The sequence below is a fragment of the Caretta caretta genome, chromosome 2 (genome assembly GCF_965140235.1).
Source record: "Caretta caretta isolate rCarCar2 chromosome 2, rCarCar1.hap1, whole genome shotgun sequence".
NCBI lineage: Eukaryota > Metazoa > Chordata > Testudines > Cheloniidae > Caretta > Caretta caretta.
In genome coordinates, this window is record NC_134207.1 from 45027968 (window position 1) to 45047754 (window position 19787).

The following is a 19787-nucleotide window of genomic DNA, read 5'->3' on the forward strand; positions in this document are numbered from 1 at the left end:
ATGGTGTCATTGGTAAAATGTCACATGAGTGTTGCTCAGCCTAAAGGCATTACGAAGCATTCAAAGTACTCATATCAAGTTTGGAAGGCAGTCTTCCTGGATACAGAGTGAGTTATAAGCCCCATGGAGGTCCAGCTTGGTGAAGATTTTCAAAGTGCAGGTTCTTGAAGAGTTCATTAATAAGTAGCAAGGGATATCTATTTTGAATGGTAATCTTATTCAAAGCCTGTTCCATATCCCTAATCATTTTTGTTGCCATTTTTAATATATATTTGTTCAAGATAGAGTGACCAGGACTACACATACTATTCAAGATATGGGTGTACTATGGATTTATATGGCATCATTACGGTATTTTCTAACTTATTATCTATCCTTTTCCTAATGGTTCCTCACATTCTATCAGCCTTTTTGGAGTGCCGCTGCACATTGAGTTGATGTTTTCAGAATACCGTCCAAGATCACTCTCTCAAGTGGTAACAGCTAATTTAGACTCCATCATTGTGTATATAGAGTTGGGATTGTTTTTCCAATGTACGTTACTTTGAAGTTATCAACACTGAATTTCATCTGCCATTTTGTTGCAGTCACCCAGTTTTGTGAGATCTCTTTGTAATTCTTCAGCTTTGGATTTATCTACCTTAAATAATTTCATATCATCTGCAAATTTTGCTACCTCATTGTTTACCCCCATTTCCAGATCATTTATGAATATGTTGAACAGCACTGGTCCCAATACAGATCCTTCGGGGATCCCACTATTTACTGCTCTCCATTCTGAAAACTGACCATTTCTTCCTATCGTTTGTTTCCTATCTTTTAACCGATTACTGATCCATGAGAGGATCTTCCCTAGTATCCTCTGACTGCTTACTTTTCTTAAGAGCCTTTGATGTGGCACCTTGTTAAAGGCATTATCCACTGGATCATCTGGGTCCATATGTTTGTTGATCCCCTCAAAGAATTCTAATAGATTGGTGAAGCATGATTTCCTTTTACAAAAGCCATGTTGACTCTTCTCCAACATGTCATGTTCATTTATATATCTGATCACTATGTTCTTTCCTATAGTTTCAATGAGTCTACCTGGTACAGAAATTAGGTTTATCAGCCCCTAATTACCAGGATCACCTCTGGAGTCTTTTGAAAAAAAAATTAGTGTTACATTAACAACCCTCTAGTCACCAGATTAGAGGCTGATTTAAGTGATTGGTTACATACCACAGATAAAACAACAATGAGTCCATGTGGCACCCTAGAGACTAACAAATTTATTTGGGCATAAGCTTTCGGGGGCTCAAACCCACTTTGATGCATGGAGTAAAAATACAGTAAGCAGTATATATATATTACAGCATATGAAAAGATGGTAGTTGCCTTACCAAGTGTGGGGTCAGTGCTAACGAGGCCAATTCAATCAAGGTGGAAGTGGCCTATTCTCAACAGTTGACAAGAAGGTGTGAGTGTCAGAGGGAAAATTACTTTTTGTAGTGACCCATCCACTCCCAGTCTTTATTCAGGCCTAATTTGATGGCGTACAGTTGGCAAATTAATTCCAGTTCTGCAGTTTTTCATTGGAGTCTGTTTTTGAAGTTTTTTGTTGAAGAATTGCCACTTTTAAGCCTGTTATTGAGTGTCTAGGGAGATTGAAGTGCTCTCCTACTGACATGCATGGGCTGAAATTGTGGAAAAGCCCCATAACTTGCCCCATAACCTCAGCTGTGCAGAACACAACAACATCCACAGCCTCAGAAACAACTCTGACATTATAATCAAGAAGGCTGACAAAGGAGGTGCTGTAGTCATCATGAATAGGTCAGAATATGAACGAGAGGCTGCTAGACAACTCTCTGACACCACGTTCTACAGGCCATTACCCTCTGATCCCACTAAAGGTTACCAAAAGAAACTGCACCATCTGATCAAGAAACTCCCTGAAGAAACACAGGAACAAATCTACACAGAAATACCCTAGAACCCCGACCAGGGGCATTCTATCTGCTATGCAAGATCCATAAACCTGGGAATCCTGGACACCCCATCATCTCAGGCATTGGCACCCTGACAGCAGGATTGTCTGGCTATGGGACTTTCTCCTCAGGACCTATGCTACCAGCTCTCCCAGCTATCTTCAAGACACCAATGACTTCCTGAGGAAACTACAATCCATTAGTGATCTTCCTGAAAACACCATCCTAGCCACTATGGATGTAGACGCTCTCTACACCAACATTCCACATGAAGATGGACTACAAGCCATTAGGAACAGTATCCCGGATAACGTCATAGCAAACCTGGTGGCTGAACTTTGTGACTTTGTCCTCACCCATAACTATTTCAGATTTGGGGACAATATATACCTTCAAGTCAGTGGCACTGCTATGGGTACCTGCATGGCTCCACAGTATGCCAACATTTTTATGGCTGACTTAGAACAACGCTTCCTCAGCTCTTGTCCCCCAATGCCCCTACTCTATTTATGCTACATTGATGACATCATCATCATCTGGACTCATGGGAAGGAGGCCCTTGAGTAATTCCACCACGATTTCAACAATTTCCACCCCAGCATCAACCTCAGCCTGGACCAGTCCACACAAGAGATCCACTTCCTGGACACTACAGTGGAAATAAGCGATTTCACCTAAACACCACTCTATACCAGAAACCTACTGACTGCTATACCTTACCTACGTGCCTCCAGCTTTCATCCAGACCACACCACACGATCCATTGTCTACAGCCAAGCTCTATGATACAACCGCATTTGCTCCAATCCCTCAGACAAAGACAAACCCCTACAGGGTCTCTATCAAGCATTCTAAAAACTACAATACCCACCTGCTGAAGTGAAGAAACAGATTGACAGAGCCAGAAGGGTACCCAGAAGTCATCTACTACAGGACTGGCCCAACAAAGAAAATAACAGAACGCCACTAGCCGTCACCTTCAGCCCCCAACTAAAATCTCTCCAGCGCAACATCAAGGATCTACAACATATCCTGAAGGACAATCTTTCACTCTCACAGACCTTGGGAGACAGGCCAGTCCTTGCTTACAAACAACCCCCCAATCTGAAGCAAATACTCACCAACAACTACACACCACACAACAAAGACACTAACCCAGGAACCAATCCTTGCAACAAACCCCGTTGCCAACTCGGTCTGCATATCTATTCAAGGGACACCATCATAGGACCTAACCACATCAGCCACACCATTAGGGGCTCATTCACCTGCACATCTACCAATGTGATATATGCCATCATAAGCCAGCAATGCCCCTCTGCCATGTACATTGGCCAAAACAGACACTCTACGCAAAAGAATAAATGGACACAAATCAGACATTAAGAATTGTAATACTGAAAAACCAGTAGGAGAGTACTTCAGTCTCCCTGGACACTCAGACTTAAAAGTGGCAATTCTTCAACAAAAAAACTTCAAAAACAGACTTCAACGAGAAACTGCAGAACTGGAATTAATTTGCAAACTGGACACCAATCAGATTAGGCCTGAATAAAGACTGGGAGTGGATGGGTCACTATAAAAAGTAATTTTCCCTCTGTTGATACTCACCCCTTCTTGTAAACTGAAGAGACTAGATCACTTCCACCTTGATTGAATTGGCCTTGTTAGCACTGACCCCCCACGTGGTAAGGCAACTCCCATCTTTTCATGTGCTGTAATATATTATATATGCCTACTGTATTTTTCCACTCAATGCACCTGATGAAGTGGGTTTTGGCCCCCGAAAGCTTATGCCCAAATAAATGTTAGTCTCTAGGGTGCCACAAGGACTCCTCGTTGTTTTTGCTGATACAGACTAACACGGCTACCACTCTGAAACCTGATACCACAGTTAATAGCTCTGTTCCAATGCCTCCTCTATTGAGACCTTGCTCTGGGACAGTTCCTCAGATTTGTTACCTAAAAAGAATGGCTAAGGTGTGGGAATTTCTCTTACATCCTCTGCAATGAAAACTGATGCAGAGAATGTATTTAGCTTCTCCACAATGACAGAGTCCTTCTTGAGATCTCCTTTAGCACCTCAATCATCTAGTGGCCCCACTGACTGTTTGGCAGTATTCCTGTTTCTGATGTACTTTAAAATATGCTGTTAGTTTGTGTCTTTAGCTAGTTTCTCTTCAAATTCTTTTATGGCCTGCCTAATTATACTTGTACATTTGGCTTGCCAGAGTTTATGCTGTATATTCCTCTGCAGGATTTGACTTCCAATTTCTAAAGGATACCTTTTTGCCTCTGACTGCCTCTTTTACTCTGTTTGGCTCTGGTGGCATCTCTTTTCCTGGTCCTTTTACTGTTTCATTTTAAAGCTGGGCTCTACAGATGTGAGACTTGTGCCTGCCATGGTACATTCTGGGCCTGCAGGCCATTGACCTGGGTTTGTAGATTCTGCAAGGCATCCACTAATTCCACCAAAGAGATGTTGGCTTATCATTCCTGCAGCTAAAACATGTCTTCTCAAATGGTCAAGGACCAGGGCGTGGGCGGTCAAGCCTAGTGGTCAGACCAGTGGCAATCAGGAACGAGGAGTCAACCAAGAATCAGAACCAGAGCTAGGAAGCATGAGTCAAGCCGAAGGTCAGAGCTGGAGTCAGGAGCAAGCAGGGTAGCAGATCTGGAATGGACTGGAGCAGGACAGAAACAATGCTGGAGCAAAGCTGGGAATAAGGCAGGCACAGGCGTGATCTCAGCTGCAGGTATATTTATTGAGCGGCCAGCAACCTGCCACTGAACTTAAATGCTGACTTACTGGCTCTTTGCAGCCAGCTGGGTGTACTATGGATTTATATGAATTTATATTTATCTTTGAAAACTCGTGGCGAACAGGGGAAGTCCCGGATGACTGGAAAAAAGGCTAATGTAGTGCCAATCTTTAAAAAAGGGAAGAAGGAGGATCCTGGGAACTACAGGCCAGTCAGCCTCACCTCAGTCCCCAGAAAAATCATGGAGCAGGTCCTCAAAGAATCAATCCTGAAGCACTTACATGAGAGGAAAGTGATCAGGAACAGTCAGCATGGATTCACCAAGGGAAGGTCATGCCTGACTAATCTAATCGCCTTCTATGATGAGATTACTGGTTCTGTGGATCAAGGGAAAGCAGTGGATGTATTGTTTCTTGACTTTAGCAAAGCTTTTGACACGGTCTCCCACAGTATTCTTGTCAGCAAGTTAAAGAAGTATGGGCTGGATGAATGCACTATAAGGTGGGTAGAAAGTTGGCTAGATTGTCGGGCTCAACGGGTAGTGATCAATGGCTCCATGTCTAGTTGGCAGCCGGTGTCAAGTGGAGTGCCCCAGGGATCGGTCCTGGGGCCGGTTTTGTTCAATATCTTCATAAATGATCTGGAGGATGGTGTGGATTGCACTCTCAGCAAATTTGCGGATGATACTAAACTGGGAGGAGTGGTAGATACACTGGAGGGCAGGGATAGGATACAGAGGGACCTAGACAAATTGGAGGATTGGGCCAAAAGAAATCTGATGAGGTTCAATAAGGATAAGTGCAGGGTCCTGCACTTAGGACGGAAGAACCCAATGCACAGCTACAGACTAGGACTGAATGGCTAGGCAGCAGTTCTGCGGAAAAGGACCTAGGGGTGACAGTGGACGAGAAGCTGGATATGAGTCAGCAGTATGCCCTTGTTGCCAAGAAGGCCAATGGCATTTTGGGATGTATAAGTAGGGGCATAGCGAGCAGATCGAGGGATGTGATCGTCCCCCTCTATTCGACATTGGTGAGGCCTCATCTGGAGTACTGTGTCCAGTTTTGGGCCCCACACTACAAGAAGGATGTGGATAAATTGGAGAGAGTCCAGCGAAGGGCAACAAAAATGATTAGGGGTCTGGAACACATGACTTATGAGGAGAGGCTGAGGGAGCTGGGATTGTTTAGTCTGCAGAAGAGAAGAATGAGGGGGGATTTGATAGCTGCTTTCAACTACCTGAGAGGTGGTTCCAGAGAGGATGGTTCTAGACTATTCTCAGTGGTAGAAGAGGACAGGACAAGGAGTAATGGTCTCAAGTTGCAGTGGGAGAGGTTTAGGTTGGATATTAGGAAAAACTTTTTCACTAGGAGGGTGGTGAAACACTGGAATGCGTTACCTAGGGAGGTGGTAGAATCTCCTTCCTTAGAAGTTTTTAAGGTCAGGCTTGACAAAGCCCTGGCTGGGATGATTTAATTGGGGATTGGTCCTGGTTTGAGCAGGGGGTTGGACTAGATGACCTCCTGAGGTCCCTTCCAACCCTGATATTCTATGATTCTATGATTCTAACTGAACAGGCTGGTCAATCAGGTGATTCTGCTTCAGCGTAGCTGGGCTTGCTAACCAGCCTGAGGACTGAGCTGGTTAGCCCCAGCCAAGGGAATTCAGGTCCAGAGTTACTGACACCATGTTGTTGTTTGATTTCAGTATTAACTTACCCATAGTCGAACTCGATCATTAGACATTAGGGAAATATGAGAGAGACAAGGTGGATGAAGTAATTTTTCTTATTGGACCAAGTGCTGTTGGTGAGAGAGACAAGCTTTCAAGTTACACAAAGCTCTTCTTCAGGTCTGGGAAATGTACACAGAGGGTCACAGCTAAATACAAGGTGGAACAGGTAGTTTAGCACAGAGAGTTAACACATATTTCAAGGGACCATTCAAGGTAAAATGGCCCATTCACACCCCTCTAGTCATGGGGGTGCGGAGGAGGGAGAAAGGTTCGCATCACTTTTTAAAAAAAAGAGATTTAGGCTATGTCTACATTAGAGACCTCACAGCGGCAGTTGCACCGATGCAGCTGCGCCACTGTAAGCTCTCTCCCGTTGGCAGAGAACAGCTGCATGAGAGAGTTCTCCCATCAACATATTAAAACCACGTCAGCAAGTGGCGGTAGCTATGTCGGCTGGAGAAGCTCTCCTGCCACCGTAGCACTGTGCACGCTACCATTTATGCTGTCAAAACTTATGTCGCTCAGGGGTGTGGTTTTTTCACCGATATAAGTAATAGTGTAGAAATGGCCTAAGATTCTTAAACACCTAAGGGACAGACTTTTAAAGGTATTTAGGCACCTAAAGATGCAGTTAGCTGCATAGCAGGATTTTCAGATGTGCCTAGGCTCCTGGCACTCATTGATTGATTTCCCCTGTTTGGCCCACTGTCCACTAAGGCAAACTACTTGATGTAAATCTTCCCTCTTTATTCGTATGTTGGCTTACAGGACAGTCAGAAACTGTGAAATGTAAGTTTACAACTGGATTCTAGAGTAACAGCCGTGTTAGTCTGTATTCGCAAAAAGAAAAGGAGTACTTGTGGCACCTTAGAGACTAACCAATTTATTTGAGCATGAGCTTTCGTGAGCTACAGCTCACTTCATGTGGCACCTTAGAGACTAACCAATTTATTTGAGCATGAGCTTTCGTGAGCTACAGCTCACTTCATCGGATGATGATGTGAGCTGTAGCTCACGAAAGCTCATGCTCAAATAAATTGGTTAGTCTCTAAGGTGCCACAAGTACTCCTTTTCTTTTAACTGGATTCTAGACAGTTCAGAGTCTGGGTTTGTTTGGCTCTGGAGTTTGGTCCATTAGAAATATATGGGCTAGTTGAAAAATTCAGATCTATTTCTGAGTTCTGATTTCAAACACATCTCAGAATTTGAGAATGTTTGAGCTTTAATTGTTTGAATGTTTTCTAGACAGCTGCTTTTCTTAATTTGTCACACATAAATCCCCACATTTTTAATAAGCATGAACCAGATCTGGGATAGCTGGTTACTTCTCTTGATGCTTTATTGGTAAGATAATTAATGTAGGCACCATAAAATTTGCATGCGGTTGCTTCTGGATGTTATGCGTGTCTGAGAGACATCATATATTAGAGATGTTTTTATTGCTTTTCACAACTCTTGTTGCGTACAGATTGCAGCATACCATTAACAGATCAGCCAGAAGCAGGTCTGGACTGTGAAGAGCTTTGATAACAGGGATAAGAAAATGCCAGTATTCTATTTGTATCGGATTCTGCTCTTTTCAGGTATTCATATTTGATCATTTTTCCGCCCCCTCCGGCCCAAAAAAGTATGTCACATATACCTAATTTATTCTTTGGGGAGCTCATGCTGTGGATTCCCATTAGTCTTTCTTTTCTTGAGTAGAAACTCAAAAGCTCCCTTATCTAGAATTCTCCCTGTTCCCCACTTGGAAAGGCAGGGAAAGTGGGAAAATGAGAGAAATACTGCAAGGTGGTAGAGATGTTACAGATGAGAGAATAATAAAGAAGCTGTGTTAGCAAGAGGAAAGCTAGGTAGTGCTAGGTAACAAAATCATTCTCTGTTCTGATGGGCTCTCCTGACATTGCCAGCCCATAACTTCTCCTTCCCCCTCCAACTTCTTATAAAGAAATTAGCACTTCTCTTTACTTTCCCCGACCCCCTCCCTTTGCTGCCACTCAAGCCAACTTTCCTTTCCACTTGCCTGGAAGCAGCCGCGCTTCTGCTCTTTAATTGGAGAAGCAGTGCTGCTTCATAGGAGTAGTGCTGGGAGTCTGGCAGCTTGAGATGTGCTAAATTCCATCAAAATACCCACACGTAGCAGAGAAATCAGGCACTTCTTCTTCCCACTCCTACCTTGAAACCCGAATCCTTTCCCAGGTAACAAGCCCTTTAATTTTTCAATTTGTTTTAAAATATTTTTAAATGTAACCTGGTTCAGTGAAGAAGGTAAGCTTTTCTGTGTAGATGAATGAGAGGATTTTCAGAACTGCTTCCCACCCGCTCCCCATCCCTTGCCATTTCCCAAGCAGACATGTCATTGTTATGAAATGTTATGTCTCTTTACAGGCTGACTAAAATTGAGTGACATAACTGGGTAGGATGTCCTGGAACTATTTCATGTGAGCTGAGGGCATTCTGAACCCCCACCCACATTTTTTGGTCTAAAAATTGCATTTTGGTGAAAATTGTCTTTTTGTGTGTTTCAGAATCTTACACAGTTTTAAAGTGTTTAAACGATCTCCTTTCTAATGCAGAAGCGCAAGCTGCTATTTCCACATTAGGGACAGGAATCTGATGCACATAGGTCTTGTTTTGACGTTAAGAGTTTTCATAAATATAACAACGGGCAGGGAGAGATATTGGCTAAGTTGAAAAATATTCAAAGCTGCTTGGAAAAAACAATTTTGCTGGAGCACTGGGCAAACTTTCTACAAACAACATCTGTGTAAATTAATGTAAAGGCTCTATCCTGCTCCCACTGAAGTAAATTACTCAGTAAATGGAGTAAAATACTGGAGCATGGTAGGTTGCTCTACTCACTCGACGGCACCACCTCCTGGCAGTTCTGGGGATTAGTTCCATCAGGCCAACGCTTCCTCCAGGGGTTACACCCGCTGCAGCTCCTCTCTTACTCCAGGAATCACAGCATTCTCTAATTGGCTCAGCCCTCCAGCCAGATCAGTACTGTGGTTTCCCCTTCTGGGGGTGGGGAGGGGAGGGAGGCATAATCAAAGTTCCTGCTCTCCAGCAGTCTCAGGCAGTCTTCCACTTCACTGCCTCACGGTGCCACTCCCAGCACGGCTGGCAGAGGAACCGGGACCCACCCTTGACTCTGAATTCCAGCTCAGAGACACTCTACACGACACTGCTACCGAAGGCTGTGAGCTCAGGAGGCCCCGTCGTCAGAGGCGGTAGGGGTACCCTGCAGCTCCCAGCTGCCAAGGCCGAAGTCACGGAGGTCTCTGGAAGTCACGGCTTCTATGACTTCCACAACCTCCATGACAAAAATTGGAGACTTCACTACAGTCCGCTGTTGCATAGCGGAAACCACTAGCACAGAAGAGATGGACACGGTCAGTGCAAGCAGTTCCCATTGCAGAATTAGGGCCCCCAGTGCATAGATCAGAAAAGCACTTCTTGTGCTGTTTTGATCAACTAGATAAATATATACTTTGGTAATTTATTGAAATGCATCTTATGTAGCGGTTAGACCAGAAGATTCCTGTCTATCATTGAATATGCTTATGACATATATTCCTCCCCATATAACTGCCTTTGGAACTGCTTGGGTCTGTTGTGTCAATCTGTAGTTAGAACATGTGTTAGCCTGAAAAAACATTATAGAAATGTGTAAGGAAAAATGCATTTTACTTGTGCAGATACAAAGTTTTTATACATTTTGTTTTTTTTAAATTCACAGTACCAAAAATAATTAGATTTATGGACTAATCCCTGGCCAATTTTCATATTTTAAATGGAAATTATATGTACGTTTGAGACACTTCAAAGCAATTTTAAGATAAGTGAGGTCAGGAGGAGTTGACATTCATGCTAAATTCTGTTACAGCTACTGGATGGCATTGTAATTGGCATGGTTGCAGGACTGCAAAGGAGGTAAGAATTTGACCCATGTAACCTTAAATTGATGAAATGAATAGTTTCTACAATTAGTAACATGAAGAATCATTCTGAGCTGAGACAGTTAGGTGGGATTTTCAAAAGCGCCCAGCCTTGGCCTAATTCTGCCCCGATTAAGTCAGTGGTAACATTCCCACTTGGTTCAACGGGAGAACAGTTAGACCAACACTGAACACATTTGAATCTCCCTCTTTAAACCCAGCTTCACACTCTAGTGCAGTGTCAAAGCCAAATTATAAAATCAAAACACTGGGCTCACCTGCAAGTGAGTGAAGTTACTCTCAGTGGGCCAGATCCTGGCTCATGCTAAGTTCCTCAAGTGGTGTCAAGGATACTTAAAGCTGCTCTAAAGAGACAGCTCAGGAGTCTCCCAGAGTGCAGGCAGCTGGAGAGTCAATGTGGCTGGTGACAGATTTCAGAGCGGTAGCCGTGTTAGTCTGTATCAGCAAAAAAACCAGGAGTACTTGTGGCACCTTTGAGACTAACAAATTTATTTGGGCATAAACTTTCATGGGTTAATAGTTTTTACTTTGTGTAATGACCCATCCACTCCCAGTCTTTATTCAAGCCTAATTTAATGGTGTCCAGTTTGCAAATTAATTCCTGAAGCAAATACTCACCAGCAACCACACACCACACAACAAAAACACTAACCCAGGAACCTATCCTTTCAACAAAGCCTGTTACCAACTGTGTCCACATATCTATTCAGGGGACACCATCATAGCGCCTAATCACATCAGCCACACTATCAGAGGCTCGTTCACCTGCACATCCATCATATGCTAGCAATGCCCCTCTGTCATGTACATTGGCCACACTGGACAGAATAAATGGACACAAATCAGAAGTCAAGAATTATAACATTCAAAAACCAGTCGGAGAACACTTCAATCTCTCTGGTCACTCGACTACAGACCTAAAAGTCGCAAAATTACAACAAAAAACTTCAAAAACAGACTCCAACGAGAGACTGCTGAATTGGAATTAATTTGCAAACTGAACACCATTAAATTAGGCTTGAATAAAGACTGGGAGTGGATGTGTCATTACACAAAGTAAAACTATTTAGCCATGTTTATTTTCGCCCCTACTGTTCGTCACATGTTCTTGTCAACTGCTGGAAATGGCCCACCCTGATTATCATTACAAAAGGTTTTTTTTCTCTCCTGCTGGTAATACCTTACCTGATCACTCTCATTACAGTGTGTATGGTAACACACATTGCTTCATGTTCTCTGTGTATATAAAATATCCCTATTGTATTTTCCACTGCATGCTTCTGATGAAGTGAGCTGTAGCTCACGAAAGCTTATGCTCAAATAAATTTGGGAGTCTCTAAGGTACCACAAGTACTCCTTTTCTTTTTGCAGATACAGACTAACATGGCTGCTACTCTGAAACCTGTAGTTGGAGTCTGTTTTTGAAACTTTTTTGTTGGAGAATTGCAACTTTTAGGTTTGAAATTGAGTGACCAGGGAGGTTGAAGTGTTCTCCGACTGGTTTTTGAATGTTATAATTCTTGACTTCTGATTTGTGTCCATTTATACTTTTGCGTAGAGGTTGTCTAGTTTTGCCAATGTACATGGCAGAGGGGCATTGCTGGCACATGATGGCATAGATCACATTGGTAGATGTGCAGGTGAACGAGCCTCTTATGGTGTGGCTGATGTGATTAGGTCCTATGATGGTGTCTCTTGAATAGATAGGTGGACAGAGTTGGCAATGGGCTTTGTCATTACACAAAGTAAGAACTATTTCCCCACGCTAATTTTTCCCCTACTGTTACTCACACCTTCTTGTCAACTGTTTGAAACAGGCCATCCTGATTATCACTACAAAAGTTTTTCTTCTCCTGCTGATAATAGCCCACCTTAATTGATTAGTCTTGTTGCAGTTGGTATGGCAACACCCATTTTTTCATGTTCTCTGTGTGTATACATATATCTTCCTACTGTATTTTCCACTGCATGCATCCGATGAAGTGGGTTTTAGCCCACAAAAGCTTATGCCCAAATAAATTTGTTAATTTACAATGTGGCTGGTGGAGAGCTCTGTGCCACCCTCAGCCCTTCATCCAGCACAGGAGTCTGTTTAAGGCAGGCTGAGGCAAGGCTGGAACATGATGCCCTCCAGCAAACTTTGGCAGGCATAACTTGGAGCAATCTCCAGGCTCCCTAATTTATGTTGGTGCTGAAATTGCCCCCAGCTAATCTCCTGGTACACTCAGGGCAGGGAAGCATGATCTGGCCCCTGGTGCTATTTTTTTCTGTTATTTATCCCATTAAATGAAAACTTCTCCATTAAGGCAGCATTAGTCAGATGGTTGGGCCGAGCACACTTTTATTTTAAATATAGTGATTTGTTTAATATTTTAAACATATTAAAAAGCCCCTATCCTGTGGTTCTATGCATTTTTACAATTACTTGTAAAACACAATCAGCAGAATGACTTTTATTTTAAATATAGTGATTTGTTTAATATTTTAAACATATTAAAAAGCCCCTATCCTGTGGTTCTATGCATTTTTACAATTACTTGTAAAACACAATCAGCAGAATGACTAGCCTATCTGAAATATGAAGCCCAGATCCACCTGAAGCCCAGATCCAAATATGAAGCCCAGATCCAATCCTATTCACCAGCTTTCTTTCTCGCCGTCTCCCTCCACACTGAGTAAAGATAAGGGCCTCACAGCATGCCTAATGGAAAGGTTTGTGGCTACTTCAGACCAGCATGTGGTGCAAGTTCTAGATTCAAGGGCTGATCACAAAAGATGCACTTCCTGGCAGCTCAGTCATTTCAGCTGATCCAAAAAGTGACAGTATCATATGGGGAGGAAAAGGTAGCTTTTCACATAGGGAAATCCAAAGCCATTCAGATCTTTATACAGAAGTTAACACATCCCCTTCCCCCGCAAAACTCAGACTCCACCTGGAAACGAAGAAGCAGCCTGAACAGACTACAGAGCACCCACAGAATGGGCTCTCATTGTCAAACACAAGTTAATGATTCACTGTGACTTCATTATCCAGCTGGTCTGAAGGTGTGGTCCCATGTACAGGCCTTAGCTGTTGTTAGCCCTATCTCAGAGGAAATGAATAAAGATGAAAATTTAGAGACACAAAACTGGGACTAGGACGAGGCTTCTAGAGAACAAGGGGGGCTTCTAGAAACATCAATCCATCACTTGACTTTAGAACAACAAAATCAATAGGTGTGATAGATTTGATGTCTGCTCTGCAACATGCATCTCCAGCATTTTCCAACAGGTGAAAAATCTGACGTAGGTATTTCTCAGGTGTCCAATAAAATTGTTTAAAAATCTGGTTTTGGAAGAATCTAAGGAGGTGTGAATTCGATATTTTCCAGACGCTTGTCCAGCTCTTTCCCCATTCTTCATCTGATATATCCATATGTAGTTCATTCTCTCAGCATCTCCAGGCAACATAATAAGCACAGCTGGCCTGGTTGGCTGCATGATTGACTGCACCACCTGATTGGTTGGAAGGGTCAGCAGACCAGCTTTTAAGCTCAGCATCACCAGTACCACTAATTTAGTGACTGCTCAAAGCATTCATCTATCCCTGTGATAATACCTGTCTCTTCTGTGGCCCCACTGTTTCCTCACTCCAGGTAAGCTGGTTCTGGCACTCCGCTCCAATTCCTGATCTCTCAGTTCAGTTCTGACCCTTAGCACTGGCATGTGGCCTCTTATCTGGTTCTGACCCTGAGCGCTGACTCCTGTATCCCTTGAAAATTCCAACCTTAGTGTCTGTACAGCTCCAATTTAGTGCCCAGAATAGAGCCCATATTTTCAAGATGCAAGCAGCACCCTTGAAAATTGCCTTTGTTTCCCAACTGCCCCAAACAGAGTGATCAAATTCCCTACCATCTAGCAGAGACTATTTCCCTATTCATTTTTTTAATTGGTGCTGCATTTCAGGTCTAAAATTGATATTCAGTACCAGTCAATCTAATGGACTAACTGTCACCACTTCCCTGGGAGATAGCTGTTTCTCTGTTAGGGTTTCTGTGTTTCCCATCACCAAGGTGTCTGTCAGAAGTGTAATATTATCTCTATTCTACAGTTCACAGAGAGAAGTGGAGGCACAGATAACTTAAGTGGCTTGCTCAGTGTCATACAGGAAGTCAGAAGCAGTACTTAAAATCAGACTCACGTCTTTTGGCTCCCAGTTCTGTGCTTTACCCATTAGATTTCCCCCTCCCTTTGGGGAAAGGGCATAGATCATAAACTGTAATTTCTATTATTCTATTACCTGCCTTCTTATGCTGCTATCAGCCTCTGAGATTGATTCCACTTGATTAAAGTAAGCCAAAACATCTCTATTGGCTACACAGTCAGAAGCTATTGTTTATACTGAAAAATAAATCTAGTTTAGTGATGATGAATTCTCCTTACCACAGCCATGCAAGATCGGGACTGGCAGCCTTTGGGCAATCTGATTGATATGAATCATCAGTAAACATGTTTAATGAACATACCTGGTCTTTCGGCTGCTAACGCTTACAGCCATCTGGTTGAAAGGATTTTATTCTGTATCATCACAGGTTGAAAGGATTTTATTCTGTATGCCAGGCAATGATGACTTTAAATAGGATGCCTGTATAACACTGCAGGCTAAATCTCTCTGGCTTAAGTCTTTCCCGTTTTACTGAAGCATGCATTGGAGCTATATACTGGCCAACAGTTCAGCACACCTGCAGACAATTACTGGTTTGTGTGACAAAAGAAACACCTGAGCAGAAAAGCAGAGGAGTTCGCAGTTCACAGTCAGGTGTCACTGTCCACAGAGCAGCTTGTACTCTGGCAAGCACCTGGCAAACCTAAAACCGCCAAAGAGCTTAGCTGGAGTTGATCACACGCCTTCTGCGCAATGGTTTGATAATATAGGATTTAAGCTCAGCGGCAATGGTGAGATACTACAGCCCTATGAAGACTCCACATGCTAAGCATAAGAAAATAGACAATTAATTTTACTACTGCATTTGGGACCTGATTCCGAGGTGCTGATGGTCTCCTGGGAAGTGCTGAAGTCTCGTGAGTCCTAATGGAGGCAATGGAAGTGGAGGGTGCTCAGCACCTTGCAGGATCAGGATCTAGGCTGAATAAAGATGTTCAAGAGTTTGCCTTTCCCTGACTCTTATACAGTAGTTCCTGTAAAAAGAAAAAGTAAGGCAGATTAGAAACACTAAAATGGTTATGTATTACTGTGAGTAGCTGAGCTTGTTAGTACTGAGGAGATCATGATGTGGTCCTGGAATAGGAATGAGTAGATTATATATTCATTTAATTAAACTGCTAGATATAAAATTTGTCAGTGAATAGAGACAGCACTGAAATCATCAAGGAGTGTTCTGTGGATTATTTAAAGTGTATATTCTGAGTATGTGCCATTAGAGATTTACGCAGCACATGTATGGTGTTAGTTCAAAAGAGCAGACAATAGAGCCATTTGAAAAATGGTGACAGTTCTTCACAAATAATTTAATTGAAATTTTCAGCCAGCTATACACAAGCGTAGTTTACAAAAAGAGGTAGAGTGTCTTTCCACAGCATCAGATAGACTATTGTATGGAATGCTTAATATATTAGAACAGGCATGATGTTCTAATGTGGTACATAGTTGACCACACCAGAGAGGGTCTCAGGGAAAGATTTAGGAGGAGATGAGAAGAGGTTCATAGGTTGGTGAGCAACTGTTGCATTTTGGGAGTTTGTGTCCTCTGCCTAATTGGAGAGGTCTGATCTGAGTAGAGGACTCAAAGCCTACGGGTTCTGTACTCTAATATGGACTTGGATTTCTACCACAGCTGTGGATTTGGTAAAGTCTGAACCTCTTCGCCTCAGTTTTCCCAGTTGTAAAATGGGTATAATAGGACCTTATTTTTCCTGCCTGACAGTTGGGTTCTAAGAATTAATTAGCAATTGGGCCACATATTCCTTTCCGCCACACACTGCAGAGGAGAGGAATATTCATCAGAACCCCTCAGACATGTGGAAATGTTAGACCAGTAGCTCAGCTTCATACTCCCAACTGCTCAGATACTACAGTAATGCAGGCCATATAAGAGTGTTGGTAGATTTCAGATGCCACCAAAGCTATATCCTCTGAAATTCATGGAGTAGAAACTCTGTACCTTTTGGAGGATCAAAGCAGGCCTGCTTTTCTACATGTTTCTCTGACTTGCCTGAGGATTTTCAGGTGGAAATCTGATCAGAAGCTACTCCTATGAACAGCAATAACTGCCTTTGCAATTTTATCCCTCTCCAAGTATGGAATTGGGGCTGGAGACTCAGAAGGCATAATTTTTGGAAGGGTAGACTTTGGGAGAGCCATTGAGAAGATGGGGACTGGGTGGAACTGAATGAAGGAGAGGGCAGTCTCATGAAATGTCCAAGGATCTAGGAAGGTGGCTATTAAATTTCCCCACTGATCAGCTTCCCTTGAAAGCTTGCAACCCAACCTCATTTGCTCTGAGAACAGAACTAAGCAGAATGTACTGGGTTTTAGACTTCTTTTGTGTGACCCAATGTTTGTAAAGAGATTGGACCAGAAGAACAGGAATTGGATGAACTTTCCATTTCCTTCATTTCAAACCCACTCAAACATCCTGGGTTCAAAAGGTTGATTCACACTTGCACATTGTGGGGCAACCATTTCACTTAAAAGAAACTGGAAAAGGGGCAAAAAGAGAGAATTCAGTGAAAAAACATGGTAGAAAGGGAAGAGATACCAGGAACAGCGATAAACAAATACAGATAAACTAAAAATTCAGACCCTTAAGAATAGTGGATTCTATGGATTTCAATGTATGGCTTACTTTGCGGGCTTGGGGAATACATCTATCAGCTACAGACAGTTACCTTAAAACTGATCTGCATCCAGGTAGATGGTTTATAGGCTGTCAGGCCACACTGCTGGTTTAGATTTGAGGAATTACTCTGGGAGAACAAGGCAGGTTCTATTTTTGACATTTCAGCAATGAGACCACTTGTACATTATGACCCAATTTGATTTACTGTAAGAAAATAAGAGTGCTGTAATTTGTAAAAGACATTTATTACATGAGTTAAAAAAAATGGTTAGCGTCTCTGTCCATCCCCATCTGGTTTTATTTTAATCTCACTCTAGTCACATATGAAATTTTGCTTAGCTGTCTTCATTTTCTTAGTCAATCTTGATTAATGGCCTTCAAAGTAAAAATAATTGGCCAGCATCAGGCTGGTTTTATAACTCTTGTTCACAAAGAATGTGAAAGGCTGGAAAATGAGCCTAAACAGAAGGAATGCATTACGTTAGCCTTTGAGAAAGAGCAGTCCTCCATTTGCGTTTCACTGTGTATTTTTATAACAGGCGCCTCTTTGACCGTCCGTGATATTGCAGATATGCAGTGCCAAAAGCGTATGTATACTTCATCAAACTGACCATGTCACCTCGGAATCTCCAAACAACCACATATGTTAAGGCAGTTCTGAGCAGAGTAAACAACAATGGACTGAAGAGCTTAATAATGTAAATGATTAAGGTGGCTCTGGGTGTGAGACCTAGAGTTTAAAATTGGTTGTGGGACTAAGTGTCTGAGCAGTTGAAAGGATATTTTTGTTTAAGTGGTCTCTAATTATTGTTTTACTCTTGCTTTTAAATTTAAGGGCAGTTGCAGTGCATTTTGGGCAATTGGGATCCCACTTGAACATAGTAAACTAAAGTCATATGTTGACTTCAGCAGGGATATATGTAGCCATGTGGCTTACTTCCTTTATTTCCTTCCAAGGAACCCAGTTCTGGCAGATCCAGTCAACCAATCTGGTTATAAGTTAATCTATTAAATTGCTTGTGCTGATTATAAGTTTAATATTTTAAATTGTTTCATGTTATACACAATAGACTAATTTGTTCAGTTCGAAAAAATATTTCTAGAAAATCACAGGTAGCTTTTAAATATAAGCTTATTTTTGAAAAACTTCTAAAGGAGTTAGTGGCAGAACAGAGCCTATACTCCCAGGGGCTAATTGTTAGAGCATGGTCCCTTATGGAGTTCTGCTGGCTTAACAAGCTGTTCTGTAGCTTCAAGAACAGCATACGTGTTGATAACACTGCATGGATTATCAGGGAAAACTATGATTAGTGTTCCTGTTTGGCTAATAATAGCATGCATCCTAATATTTCTGTCACCCTACTCTCTCTCTCCCTCTTTACCCCAGTTCACTTGTTATGTCTTGTGTTTTAGAATGTAAACTCTTTAGGTCAGGGAGAGAAAGTGGTTAGGATGCTAGTCTGGGACCTGGGTTCAATTCCCTGCTCCACTACAGACTTCTTGTGCAACCTTGGGCAAGTCATCTAGTGCCTCAGTTCTCCATCTGTAAAATAGGGATAAACTGTCCTACTTCACAAGGATGTGGTGCAGATAAATACACTTAAATGTGTGAGGTGTTCAGATACTATAGTAAGTACGTAAAATAGATAGACTGTCATTTATTCTGTTCAGCACCTACCACAATGGGGTCTGGTTGGCCACTAGACACTACCGCAATATACGTCTTTAATAATCACAGTGTCATTGGAAAGAGGAACTAACCATGCACATTAGCTCTGAGTGTACTCGTAGGCTATGCTGCCTCTTCTTGGTTTAAGGGAAGAAATGAAGGGAGCTGAGGCGTTAAAACAACTGATATGATTCATCTGCATAGTTTGTTTAAAACTCTAACATTTTCTGAGCTGGTATATGGTACATGATATTTTGGTATGAATGGGCAGCAAATCTGTAAGAATCAGACCCTCCCTCATCTCTTTCGTAGTTAGTGACTTCAATTTGTCTCATTTTTCCATGCTAATTGGCATATCTTCTTTTTCTGAAGATTGATTTTTTTCAGTTCAAAGCAGCATTCAGAGGAAAAGGAAAGCAGAAACTTGAGACATTTTGAACCCATTTACATACTTCCATGATTCGGTGATTCTGAAGGATTAGCCCACTTTTTCAGAAAGAATAAGACACATTCCCATTTACTTACCTAAAACTGTTATAAATATTTTCATCCAACATGACTTTATCCCTGGTTTTCCTTCTGTGCTCCCTTCTTTAGATAGCTATAGGAAACTGGCAGTGCTTAATTTTTGCCAGGGCTTGACAAGGCTGAGCCCTGGCACCTCTGGGCTTGGCAGTTCATAGCCCCGGCACCTCTCGACTTGCTGCATCAGTTATGAAAGTAAAAATTGCTTGAGCCCTTACACTTAATTGCTTGAGCACTGGCACCTCTTTCTTTACAAACTAAGCACTGGAAACTGGCACTTCTGTCCCCATGTAATATATACCATAGGTACATGGTAGATATACTGT

At 42.3% G+C, this 19787-nt stretch overlaps 1 long non-coding RNA gene across 1 annotated transcript in view; it reads left to right on the top strand.

Annotated features, from left to right (window-relative positions):
• The first annotated feature begins 8596 nt into the window (after positions 1-8596).
• LOC142070972 (uncharacterized) overlaps positions 8597-19787 on the top strand; it is a 248680-nt gene continuing 237489 nt past the window's right edge. Inside the window, exon 1 of the long non-coding RNA XR_012666921.1 lies at positions 8597-8665. This is a non-coding gene — a long non-coding RNA (uncharacterized LOC142070972). The remainder of the gene's footprint in view (positions 8666-19787) is intronic.